This window comes from Pongo abelii, chromosome 4 (assembly GCF_028885655.2).
Source record: "Pongo abelii isolate AG06213 chromosome 4, NHGRI_mPonAbe1-v2.0_pri, whole genome shotgun sequence".
Classification (NCBI taxonomy): domain Eukaryota; kingdom Metazoa; phylum Chordata; class Mammalia; order Primates; family Hominidae; genus Pongo; species Pongo abelii.
The window spans coordinates 159,532,191-159,545,471 of NC_071989.2; the positions used below are offsets into that span (position 1 = coordinate 159,532,191).

The 13,281-nt window shown below is 37.4% G+C and overlaps 1 protein-coding gene and 1 non-coding gene across 2 annotated transcripts in view; both read left to right on the plus strand.

Moving 5' to 3' along the window:
* Positions 1 to 13,281, plus strand: part of IRGM (immunity related GTPase M) — an 89,003-nt gene that overhangs the window by 55,463 nt on the left and 20,259 nt on the right. The gene's annotated exons all lie outside the window — the stretch shown is intronic.
* Positions 2,803 to 2,927, plus strand: LOC112133633 (small nucleolar RNA SNORA77). The gene has a single exon (XR_002915262.2). It is a non-coding gene; the product is annotated as a small nucleolar RNA SNORA77 (small nucleolar RNA).

Below are 13,281 nucleotides of genomic sequence, written 5' to 3' on the forward strand. Positions count from 1 at the left end.
ATATGAGTAGATCTGAAGGAAGATATAGATTGCAATACAAAAATAGTAAGGGACTTCTCTACTGCAGCTTCAACAATGGACAAATTATCCAGACAGAAAATCAATAAGGAAACATCAGACTTAAACTACACTTTAGACCAAATGGACCTAACAGACATATACAGAAAATTTCATCCAAAAGCAGCATAATATAATTCTTTTCAAGTACACATAGAATATTTTCCAATATAGATCGTGTGTTAGTTCACAAAACAAGAAATAACAAATACAAAAGGATTAAAATTATTTGAAGTATCTTTTCCAACCACAATGGTATGAAACTAGAATCAATAACAGAAGGAATTTTGGGAATTTCTACATATTTCATGGAAATTAAGCAGCATGCTAACAACAAATGGATCAATGAATAAATTTGAAGGAAAACTAAAAAATATCTTCAGACAAATTAAAGTGGAAACAAAATATATCAAAATATAAGAAATGCAGGAAAAGCAGTTCTTTTTCTAAATAATACTTTATTGTGCACTTATGAAAAAGCAGTTCTAAAAGAAAAGTTTATAGCAATAAATGCCTACACCACAGATAAAGATCTCAAAAAAAAAAAAATGTAATGTTATACCTCAAGGAACTAAAAAGATAAGAAAAACTAAGCTCAGAGTTAGTAGAAAGAAGGAATTAATAAAGATCAGAGCTGAAATAAATAAAATAGAAACAAGACAAACAATAGAAAGATCAAATAAACTACATTTGTTTCTTAAAAAGATAAACAAATTGACAAACCCTTAGCTAGACTAAGAAAAAAAGCAAGAAGACAAAATCAGAAATGAGTTATAATACCTGAAATACATTACATTACAATTGAAATACAAAGGATTATAAGAGACTACTATGGACAATTATAGGCCATCAAATTTAATAACCCACCAGAAGTGAATAAATTCCTAGACACATACAACCTACCAAGACTGAATCATGCAGATATATAAAATCTGAAAAGACCAATAATAAGTAAGTAGATGAAAGTAGTAAGAAAAAGTCTCCCACCAGAGAAAAGCCCAGGACCTGATGGCTTCATTACTAAATTCTACAAAGTATGTAAAGAAATAGTACCAATTCTTCTCAAACTCTTCAAAAAAAATTAAAGAAGAAGGAATACTTCCAAACTGATTTTATAGGGTCAGCATTACTCTGAAACCAAATCCAGATAAAGACACTACAAGAAAAGAAAACTGTAAGCTAATATCCCTGATGAACATAGATGCAAAAATCCTCAACAAAATACCATGAAATCAAATGTAACAGCATATTAAACGGATCACTCACCACTATCAAGTGGAGTTTATCCCAGGAATACAAAGATGGTTCAATATTCACAAATCTATAAATCTATAATGTGATATATCACATTAATGGAATGAAGGACAAAAGCCATATTATCATATCAATAGATTCAGGAAAAGCATTTGATAAAATTAAATATTTTTCATAAGGAAAACTAAAAAAATTAGGTATGGATGGAACACCTCAGCAAAATAAATGCCATAGATAACAAATCCATAGCTAACTTCACACTCAATGGCAAAAACTGGAAATCTTTCCCTTTAAGATCAGGAACAAGACAAGGATGCCCAAATTTTCCACCTCTATTCATGTACTGGAAATCCTAGACAGTAATTAGGCAAAAGAAAAAAAAAGACATGCAAATTGAAAAGAAATAAGTTAAAGTGTGCCTGTTTGCAGACACATGATATTATATGTAGAAAATATTAAAAGACTCCAACAAAAAACTGTTAGAAAAATAAATTCAGTAAAATTGCAGGATACACAATCAAAAATCATATAAAAATCAGTAGCATTTATGCACACTAATAGTGGCTAGCTAAAAAAAGAAATTAAAAAAATTATATTTACAATAGCTGCAAAGGAGACAAAAGACCTGAACACTGAAAATTACAAAACATTGATGAATGAAATTGAGGATGACACAAATAAGTAGAGAATATGCCATGTTCATGAATTGGAAGAATTAATGTTAAAATGTTCATACTACCAAAAGTGCTCTATAGATTCAATACAATCCCCATCAAAATTCCATGACACTTTTCACAGAAATAGACAAAACAATCCTAAAATTCTATGGAGCATCAAAAGACCCCAAATACCCAAGGAAATCCTGACCAAAAGCCAAAACATACAAAAAAACCTAGAGGTATCAAACTACCTGATTTCAAAATCTGCTCCAAAGCTATAGTAATCAAAACAGCATGGAACTGGCATAAAACAAACACAAAGACCAATGAAATGAAATAAAGAGCCCTCATATAAATCTACACATTTACAGTCAATTGATTTTTGGCAGAGTTTCCAAGAACACACATGGGAAAAGGACAGTCTCTTCAATAAATGGAGTTGGGAAAACTGGCTCTCCACATGCAGAAGAATAAAATTAGATCTTTATCTCATATTATATTAAAAGATTAACTCAAAATGGATTAAAGACTTAAATGTAAGATCTGAAACTGTAAAACTATTGAAAAAAATAAGAGAAAAGCTCCATGACATTGGTCTGGGCAAAGATTTTTGGAATATGACCCCAAAAATCACAGGCAACAAGAGCAGTAATAGGCTCGTGTGATTACATCAAAGTAAAAAGCTTCTGCACAACAAAGAAAACAACCTACAGAATGGGGAAAATATTTTCAAGCCATACATCTGATAAGGGCTTAATAGATAAAATATATAGGGAAGTAAAATGGCTCGATAGTAAGAAAACAAATAACCCAAATTAAAAATAGACAAATTGCAGACTCACTCTGAACCTGACTGCAACCCAGGATGGGTGCTTTTTCCTTCTGCCAGAACAACATTCTGGGGTGCTGTGGACACCTGACCTGTCAAGAGTGATGTAGCTGCCCAGGAACATAGGGTGCTAGAGAACAAAGGACAAACGACCTGAATAACATTTCTAAAAAGAAGGTATACAAATGGCAAGCAGGCATATGAAAAAATGCCAACCATCACTAATGAGAGAAATTCACATTAAAACCACAATGAGATATCACTTCACACCTGTTATAATGGTCATTATGAAAAAGACAAAAGATAACAAGTGTTGGCAAGGATGTTAAGAAAAGAGAACTGTTGGTGGTGATGTAAACTAGTCCAGCCATTATGGAAAACATATGGGGTTCCTAAAAAAAAATTAAAAATAGAAGTACCAAATGATCCAGCAATCCAACTATTGGGCATATGTCCAAAGAAAATAAAATTGGTATATCAAAGAGCTATCTGCACCCCATGTTCATTGCAGCATTATTCACAATAACCAAGACATGGAATCAAGCTAAGTGTCAGTCAGCAGTTAAATGGATAAAGGAAATGTGGTATATATTTACTTAATGGAATATTATTCAGCCTTTAAAGAGAAGGAAATCCTGTCATTTACAACAACATAGAGCAATCTGGGGATATAATGTTAAATGAATTAAGCCAGGCAGAGAAAGACAAATACTGTACGATTTCACATATATGTGGAATCTAAAAACATTGAACTCATAGAAGCAGAGAGTAGAATGTTAGTTTCCAGGGACTGTGAGGGGAAAGATGGGGAGATGTTGGTCTAAGGATACAAAATGTCATGGGAAAAAGTTCAAGCAATCTATACTTAGCGTATTTTATTCTTGAAAATCACTACATTATTATGCCATTCAACATCCCTTGTGGTCAGCTCTCTAATAACCTCTTCAAATCTCATCACTCTCTGGCTAGCAAAATACAAAAAATGATTCTAAGATGCTTGCAGTTCTGTAGGTCGGTGCCAAAGTAATCGCGGTTTTTGCCATTACTTTTAAATGACAAAGAGTTAAGTTGAAAACTTGTAGCAAGTAAAGCAGAAATTATGAATTCTTCTGGAGCTAAGGAGACATACCACCAAGCTATGGAGGGAAAGCTCTGGAGGACCACATTCTAGGAATACATGTGATGAGAGGTAAAGTGATGATGTATCCTTTGACATCCTTAGATTTTGTATCCTTAGATCAACATCTCCCCATCTTTCCCCTCACAGACCCTGGAAACTACCATTCTACTCTCTGCTTCTATGAGTTCAATGTTTTTAGATTCCACATATATGTGAAATCATACAGTATTTGTCTTTCTCTGCCTGGCTTAATTACTTTTAAATGGCAAAAACTGTGATTACTTTGGCACCAACGTAATAAAACCTGCTTTCCAGATTTTTCACACGCTACTAGCTGTCCCTAACTCATCCACCCTCTTAAACTTAATTTACTTATTCATCAGGCATCATCACTTTACTTCTCATCACACATATTCCTAGAATGTGGTCCTCCAGCGCTTTCCCTCCATAGCTTGGTGGTATGTCTCCTTAGCTCCAGGAGAATTCATAATTTCTACTTTACTTACTATAAGTTTTCAACTTAACTTTTAAACTTGCCTCTACCCAGCCCCAGAATTTGGTAAATATCTTGAATGGAAGGCTGGCTCTCTTTCTTAGATGCCTCAGGTCATTGTTTTATCACCTGAGACCCAAGCAACTGCTGATAATTCTGGTTTCTCTGTCCCCCACAGTGCCCTCTTCCTGAGCCCAGCTTGAGTTTCAGCTTCTTGTCCTATCCCCAAATCACTAAATACATTCAGGGAAAGCTGTAGATCTTGAGCTTATTTATGAAAATTTCTGTCTCCTTGAAATTGTGCTCCTTTTAGTCCTCATTACTTCTAAGGGTCTTAATCTTTTAATGGATAATATGACTTTGTAAAATACATGGTTTTCAAGTTATTCTTAGTGAGGGTATTATTGAGATGTCAACTACTTCATCACATACTAAATGGAACAAAGTCTTTGTTGATACAAGATATTTATGACAGGAAAAGAGTTCTCATTAACTTATAATGAGCAATGTGATCAAGGAAAGTATATTTGTTATGTCACTCACTACCATAGAGATCTATATTGTGAAACCAAGAGTTGTACAAGTCTTGATTCAAGGGATGAATGTTTATTTTCCTATTAGAATCTGCTTCTTAATCATAAAGAGTAAAATTATGATACTATATTGCAGCCATAAATCTGGATGAACGATTGTCTTGATTTAGAAAAAATAAAAGGAAGAAATACATGAATAAGGAACAAGATTTTAAAAGTCAAGAGAAGATTTGATCTTGCTGTGTGGTTTTCTCTTCATTCCTTCTGCCCACAATATTCAATACTTCAAACTCTTTCATTACTAGACCTAACTCCAGCTCTCCTTCCTAAATAAATAATTCACATTTTGGTGCCACAGTTGCCTCCAATTCAGGCTGTATTTCAGCCTTAAGGACACTGGGACTTTAATCTGCTTCAGTGATGGGCTGTTATTTTTATTTATTTATTTTTTTGAGGTGGAGTCCCACTCTTGTCACCCAGACTGGAGTGCAATGAGGCAATCAAAGCTACCTGCAACCTCACCCTCCCAGGTTCAAGCGATTCTCCTGCCTCAGCCTCCCAAGTAGCTGGGATTACAGGCACCCACCACCATGCCCAACTAATTTTTGTATTTTTAGTAGAGATGGGGTTTCACCATGTTGGCCATGCTGGTCTCGAACTCCTGCCTCAGCTGATCTGCCTGGCTCGGCCTCCCAAATTTCTGGGATTACAGGCGTGAGCCACCATGTCCGGCCTGATAGGCTGTTATTTGACATTAACCCTCCCACTAAGAAAAGCCGATTAAAGAAAAAAGAAATGTTTACAGGTGGAGAGGAGTTATAAGCCAAAATATCTGAGTCTCATATTTGAAGCTACTTTTTACCTGTGAGGATTTTCAATTTTGCAAGCAATGGTTGAGAGCCTGAAAATCTGAGCAGAGCTAGCAACAGACTCACAGAACAGAGGGGACAAAACCTGGAGTTAAGAGCCTGCTGAGGAAGAGAGACTGTGGTAAAGACCCCAGGCTTTGGATGAAGGGATGCCCTAGAAGTAGAGAGGACAAGAAACAGATCAGCCTCAAATCTTAACAGGAACCAGAGGAAAAGAAAAGCCACATTCACTCCAAGAGAAAAGCAATAAGAACTTAAAAACTCATTGAACTTAAAAGAAATCCAGGAGACAATAGAATGATACATTCAAACTGTGGAGACAAAATAACTTCAAACCTAAAATCCTAAATTCATAAAAACAAAATTATTCAAAGGTGGAAGTGATGTGAAGACACTTAGAGACAGCCAGAAACTAAAGAACTCATCACCAGCAGACCTACACTAAAGCAAATACTACAGGGTGTTCTTAAGGCAGGAGCAAAGTGATCTCACAAGGATACTCTCAGATTCAGGGAAAATAAAGGCAACAGAAAAGCCAAATATATTAGTAAAGCTAAAGTAATATGTTTTTAATGAAATAATAATAATATCTTATTGGACTTAATGTTTACATATATATAAATGCATTATATATGTTTATATGCATATATGTGTATGCAAATCAAAATAACTAAAATACACAACAAGAAAACATAAACTTGGAGAATGAAAATGGAGATAAGATTCTAATCTGACCAGGAAGAGGTAAAAGTATTGATTTTTATTACAGCTGAAAAAGTAAAAATTACACATTGTATTTCTAGGGTAAGCAAAAGAGAATAAATAGAATGCATAACTAACAAGGTAAGAGAAAAATGGAATACTAAAAAATATTCAGTACACTTCAAAGCAAGACTAGAAGGAACATAAAACAGGCAGAAAACGTCAATAAAACATATTAAGATAGTAGACTTGAAACCAAATTCATCGAGGATTTTGAGCCAAGATGGCCGAATAGGAACAGCTCCGGTCTACAGCTCCCAGTGTGAGAGACGCAGAAGACGGGTGATTTCTGCATTTGCATCTGAGGTACTGGCTTCATCTCACTAGGGAGTGCCAGACAGTGGGCACAAGTCAGTGGGTGCATGCACCATGTGCGAGCCAAAGAAGGGCGAGGCATTGCCTCACTTGGGAAGCGCAAGGGGTCAGGGAGTTCCCTTTCCTAGTCAAAGAAAGGGGTGACAGACGGCACCTGGAAAATCGGGTCACTCCCACCCGAATACTGCACTTTTCTGACGGGCTTAAAAAACGGCGCACCAGGAGATTATATCCCGCACCTGGCTCAGAGGGTCCTACGCCCACGGAGTCTCACTGATTGCTAGCACAGCAGTCTGAGATCAAACTGCAAGGCAGCAGCAAGGCTGGAGGAGGGGCGCCCACCATTGCCCAGGCTTCCTTAGGTAAACAAAGCAGCCGGGAAGGAAGCTCGAAATGGGTGGAGCCCACCACAGCTCAAGGAGGCGTGCCTGCCTCTGTAGGCTCCACCTCTTGGGGCAGGGCACAGACAAACAAAAAGACAGCAGTAACCTCTGCAGACTTAAATGTCCCTGTCTGACAGCTTTGAGGAGAGCAGTGGTTCTCCCAGCACACAGCTGGAGATCTGAGAACAGGCAGACTGCCTCCTCAAGTGGGTCCCTGACCCCTGACCCCTGAGCAGCCTAACTGGGAGGCACCCCCAGCAGGGGCAGACTGACACCTCACATGGCTGGCTGGGTACTCCAACAGACCTGCAGCTGAGGGTCCTGTCTGTTAGAAGGAAAACTAACAAACAGAAAGGACATCTACACCAAAAACCCATCTGTACATCACCATCATCAAAGACCAAAAGTAGATAAAACCACAAAGATGGGGAAAAAACAGAGCAGAAAAACTGGAAACTCTAAAAAGCAGAGTGCCTCTCCTCCTCCAAAGGAATGCAGTTCCTCACCAGCAACGGAACAAAGCTGGATGGAGAATGACTTTGACGAGCTGAGAGAAGAAGGCTTCAGACGATCAAATTACTCCAAGCTCTGGGAGGATATTCAAACCAAAGGCAAAGAAGTTGAAAACTTTGAAAAAAATTTAGAAGAATGTATAACTAGAATAACCAATACAGAGAAGTGCTTAAAGGAGCTGATAGAGCTGAAAACCAAGGCTCGAGAACTACGTGAAGAATGCAGAAGCCTCAGGAGCCGATGCGATCAACTGGAAGAAAGGGTATCAGCCATGGAAGATGAAATGAATGAAATGAAGTGACAAGGGAAGTTTAGAGAAAAAAGAATAAAAAGAAACAAGCAAAGCCTCCAAGAAATATGGGACTATGTGAAAAGACCAAATCTACGTCTGATTGGTGTACCTGAAAGTGACGGGGAGAATGGAACCAAGTTGGAAAACACTCTGCAGGATATTATCCAGGAGAACTTCCCCAATCTAGCAAGGCAGGCCAACATTCAGATTCAGCAAATACAGAGAATGCCACAAAGATACTCCTCGAGAAGAGCAACTCCAAGACACATAATCGTCAGATTCACCAAAGTTGAAATGAAGGAAAAAATGTTAAGGGCAGCCAGAGAGAAAGGTCGGGTTACCATCAAAGGGAAGCCCATCAGACTAACAGCGGATCTCTTGGCAGAAACTCTACAAGCCAGAAGAGAGTGGGGGCCAATATTCAACATTCTTAAAGAAAAGAATTTTCAACCCAGAATTTCATATCCAGCCAAACTAAGCTTCATAAGTGAAGGAGAAATAAAGTACTTTACAGACAAGCAAATGCTGAGAGATTTTGTCACCACCAGGCCTGCCGTAAAAGAGCTGCTGAAGGAAGCACTAAACATGGAAAGGAAAAACCGGTACCAGCTGCTGCAAAATCATGCCAAAATGTAAAGACCGTCGAGACTAGGAAGAGACTGCATCAACTAATGTGCAAAATAACCAGCTAACATCATAATGACAGGATCAAATTCACACATAAAAATATTAACTTTAAATGTAAATGGACTAAATGCTCCAATTAAAAGACACAGACTGGCAAATTGGATAAAGACTCAAGACCCATCAGTGTGCTGTATTCAGGAAACCCATCTCATGTGCAGAAACACACATAGGCTCAAAATAAAAGGATGGAGGAAGATCTACCAAGCAAACGGAAAACAAAAAAAGGCAGGGGTTGCAATCCTAGTCTCTGATAAAACAGACTTTAAACCAACAAAGATCAAAAGAGACAAAGAAGGCCATTACATAATGGTAAAGGGATTAATTCAACAAGAAGAGCTAACTATCCTAAATATATATGCACCCAATACAGGAGCACCCAGATTCATAAAGCAAGTCCTGAGTGACCTACAAAGAGACTTAGACTCCCACACATTAATAATGGGAGAATTTAACACCCCACTGTCAACATTAGACAGATCAATGAGACAGAAAGTCAACAAGGATATCCAGGAATTGAACTCAGCTCTGCACCAAGTGGACCTAATAGACATCTACAGAACTCTCCACCCCAAATCAACAGAATATACATTTTTTTTAGCACCACACCACACCTATTCCAAAATTGACCACATAGTTGGAAGTAAAGCTCTCCTCAGCAAATGTAAAAGATCAGAAATTATAACAAACTGTCTCTCAGACCACAGTGCAATCAAACTAGAACTCAGGATTAAGAATCTCACTCAAAACCACTCAACTACATGGAAACTGAACAACCTGCTCCTGAATGACTACTGGGTACATAAGGAAATGAAGACAGAAATAAACATGTTCTTTGAAACCAGCGAGAACAAAGACACAACATACCAGAATCTCTGGGGAGTATTCAAAGCAGTGTGTAGAGGGAAATTTATAGCACTAAATGCCCAGAAGAGAAAGCAGGAAAGATCCAAAATTGACACCCTAACATCACAATTAAAAGAACTAGAAAAGTAAGAGCAAACAAATTCAAAAGCTAGCAGAAGGCAAGAAATAACTAAAATCAGAGCAGAACTGAAGGAAATAGAGACACAAAAAACCCTTCAAAAAACTAATGAATCCAGGAGCTGGTTTTTTGAAAGGATCAATAAAATTGATAGACCACTAGCAGGACTAATAAAAAAAGAGAGAAGAATCAAATAGATGCAATAAAAAATGATAAAGGGGATATCACCACCGATCCCACAGAAATACAAACTACTATCAGAGAATACTACAAACAGCTCTACATAAATAAGCTAGAAAATCTAGAAGAAATGGATAAATTCCTCAACACATACACTCTCCCAAGACTAAACCAGGAAGAAGTTGAATCTCTGAATAGACCAATAACAGGAGCTGAAATTGTGGCAATAATCAATAGCTTACCAACCAAAAAGAGTCCAGGACCAGATGGATTCACAGCCGAATTCTACCAGAGGTAGAAGGAGGAGCTGGTACCATTCCTTCTGAAACTATTCCAATCAATAGAAAAAGAGGGAATCCACCCTAACTCATTTTATGAGGCCAGCATCATCCTGATACCAAAGCCGGGCAGAGACACAACCAAAAAAGAGAATTTTAGACCAATATCCTTGATGAACATTGATGCAAAAATCCTCAATAAAATACTGGCACACTGAATCCAGCAGCACATCAAAAAGCTTATCCACCATGATCAAGTGGGCTTCATCCCTGGGATGCAAGGCTGGTTCAATATACGCAAATCAATAAATATAATCCAGCATATAAACAGAACCAAAGACAAAAACCACATGATTATCTCAATAGATGCAGAAAAGGCCTTTGACAAAATTCAACAACCCTTCATGCTAAAAACTCTCAATAAATTAGGTATTGATGGGACATATCTCAAAATAATAAGAGCTATCTACGACAAACCCACAGCCAATATCATACTGAATGGGCAAAACCTGGAAGCATTCCCTTTGAAAAGTGGCACAAGACAGGGATGCCCTCTCTCACCACTCCTATTCAACATAGTGTTGGAAGTTCTGGCCAGGGCAATTAGGCAGGAGAAGGAAATAATGGGTATTCAATTAGGAAAAGAGGAAGTCAAATTGTCCCTGTTTGCAGATGACATGATTGTATATCTAGAAAACCCCATTGTCTCAGCCCAAAATCTCCTTAAGCTGATAAGCAACTTCAGCAAAGTCTCAGGATACAAAATCAATGTACAAAAATCAGAAGCATTCTTATACACAAACAACAGACAAACAGAGAGCCAAATCATGAGTGAACTCCCATTCACAATTGCTTCAAAGAGAATAAAATACCTAGGAATCCAACTTACAAGGGACGTGAAGGACCTCTTCAAGGATAACTACAAACCACTGCTCAAGGAAATAAAAGAGGATACAAACAAATGGAATAACATTCCATGCTCATGGGTAGGAAGAATCAATATCGTGAAAATGGCCATACTGCCCAAGGTAATTTACAGATTAAATGCCATCCCCATCAAGCTACCAATGACTTTCTTCACAGAATTGGAAAAAACTACTTTAAAGTTCATATGGAACCAAAAAAGAGCCCGCATCACCAAGTCAATCCTAAGCCAAAAGAACAAAGCTGGAGGCATCACACTACCTGACTTCAAACTATACTACAAGGCTACAGTAACCAAAACAGCATGGTACTGGTACCAAAACAGAGATATAGATCAATGGAACAGAACAGAGCCGTCAGAAATAATGCCACATATCTACAACTATCTGATCTTTGACAAACCTGAAAAAAACAAGCAATGGGGAAAGGATTCCCTATTTAATAAATGGTGCTGGGAAAACTAGCTAGCCATATGTAGAAAGCTGAAACTGGATCCCTTCCTTACACCTTATACAAAAATCAATTCAAGATGGATTAAAGACTTAAACGTTAGACCTAAAACCATAAAAACCCTAGAAGAAAACCTAGGCATTACCATTCAGGACATAGGCATGGGCAAGGACTTCATGTCTAAAACACCAAAAGCAATGGCAACAAAAGCCAAAATTGACAAATGGGATCTAATTAAACTCAAGAGCTTCTGCACAGAAAAAGAAACTACTATCAGAGTGAACAGGCAACCTACAGAATGGGAGAAAATTTTCACAACCTACTCATCTGACAAAGGGGTAATATCCAGAATCTACAATGAACTCAAACAAATTTACAAGAAAAAACAAAGAACCCTATCAAAAAGTGGGCAAAGGACATGAACAGACACTTATCAAAAGAAGACATTTATGCAGCCAAAAGACACATGAAAAAATGCTCACCATCACTGGCCATCAGAGAAATGCAAATCAAAACCACAATGAGATACCATCTCATACCAGTTAGAATGGCAATCATTAAGAAGTCAGGAAACAACAGGTGCTGGAGAGGATGTGGAGAAATAGGAACAGTTTTACATGTTGGTGGGACTGTAAACTAGTTCAACCATTGTGGAAGTCAGTGTGGTGATTCCTCAGGGATCTAGAACTAGAAATACCATTTGACCCAGCCATCCCATTACTGGGTATATACCCAAAGGACTATAAATCATGCTGCTATAAAGACACATGCACATGTATGTTTATTGCGGCATTATTCACAATAGCAAAGACTTGGAACCAACCCAAATGTCCAACAATGATAGAGTGGATTAAGAAAATGTGGCACATATACACCATGGAATACTATGCAGCCATAAAAAATGATGAGTTCATGTCCTTTGTAGGGACATGGATGAAATTGGAAATCATCATTCTCAGTAAACTATCGCAAGAACAAAAAACCAAACAGCGCAGATTCTCACTCATAGGTGGGAATTGGACAATGAGAACACATGGACACAGGAAGGGGAACATCACACTCTGGGGACTGTTGTGGGGTGGGGTGAGGGGGGAGGGATAGCACTGGGAGATATACCTGATGGTAGATGACGAGTTAGTGGGTGCAGTGTACCAGCATGGCACATGTATACATATGTAACTAACCTGCACATTGTACACATGTACCGTATAACTTAAAATATAATAATAATAATAAAAAACCAAATTCATCATACTGTCATTAAATGTTAATAGACAAACTACTACACAAATGGCAAAGATTATTAGTGACATTAAGGAAACTATATGCTTATATTAGACATACGTTTTATTTATAAGAATTTAGAAATTTTGTACATAAAAGGATGAAAAAATACATCACTCATATACTAATTAGAAGAGGGTTGGTACGGTTATATTTATATTGGACAAAGTAGACTTCATGACAAGGAAACGCTTACTGGTAATAAAGAAGGAAAATTCACCAGGAATATATAATAATTATTTTTATTTAAATATCAGCAACCAACATATATTGACATGTTTGTCCTCCATTTGAAATGTACTACATTTCTAAACTAAGGGTATATATGAGGTAAAATTTTCTCCATCACCAGAGAAGGATGTCTTTTTAACTTCAGGTAAAAGAAAGAAATCATATTGTGACTCCCTTGCTCATTAA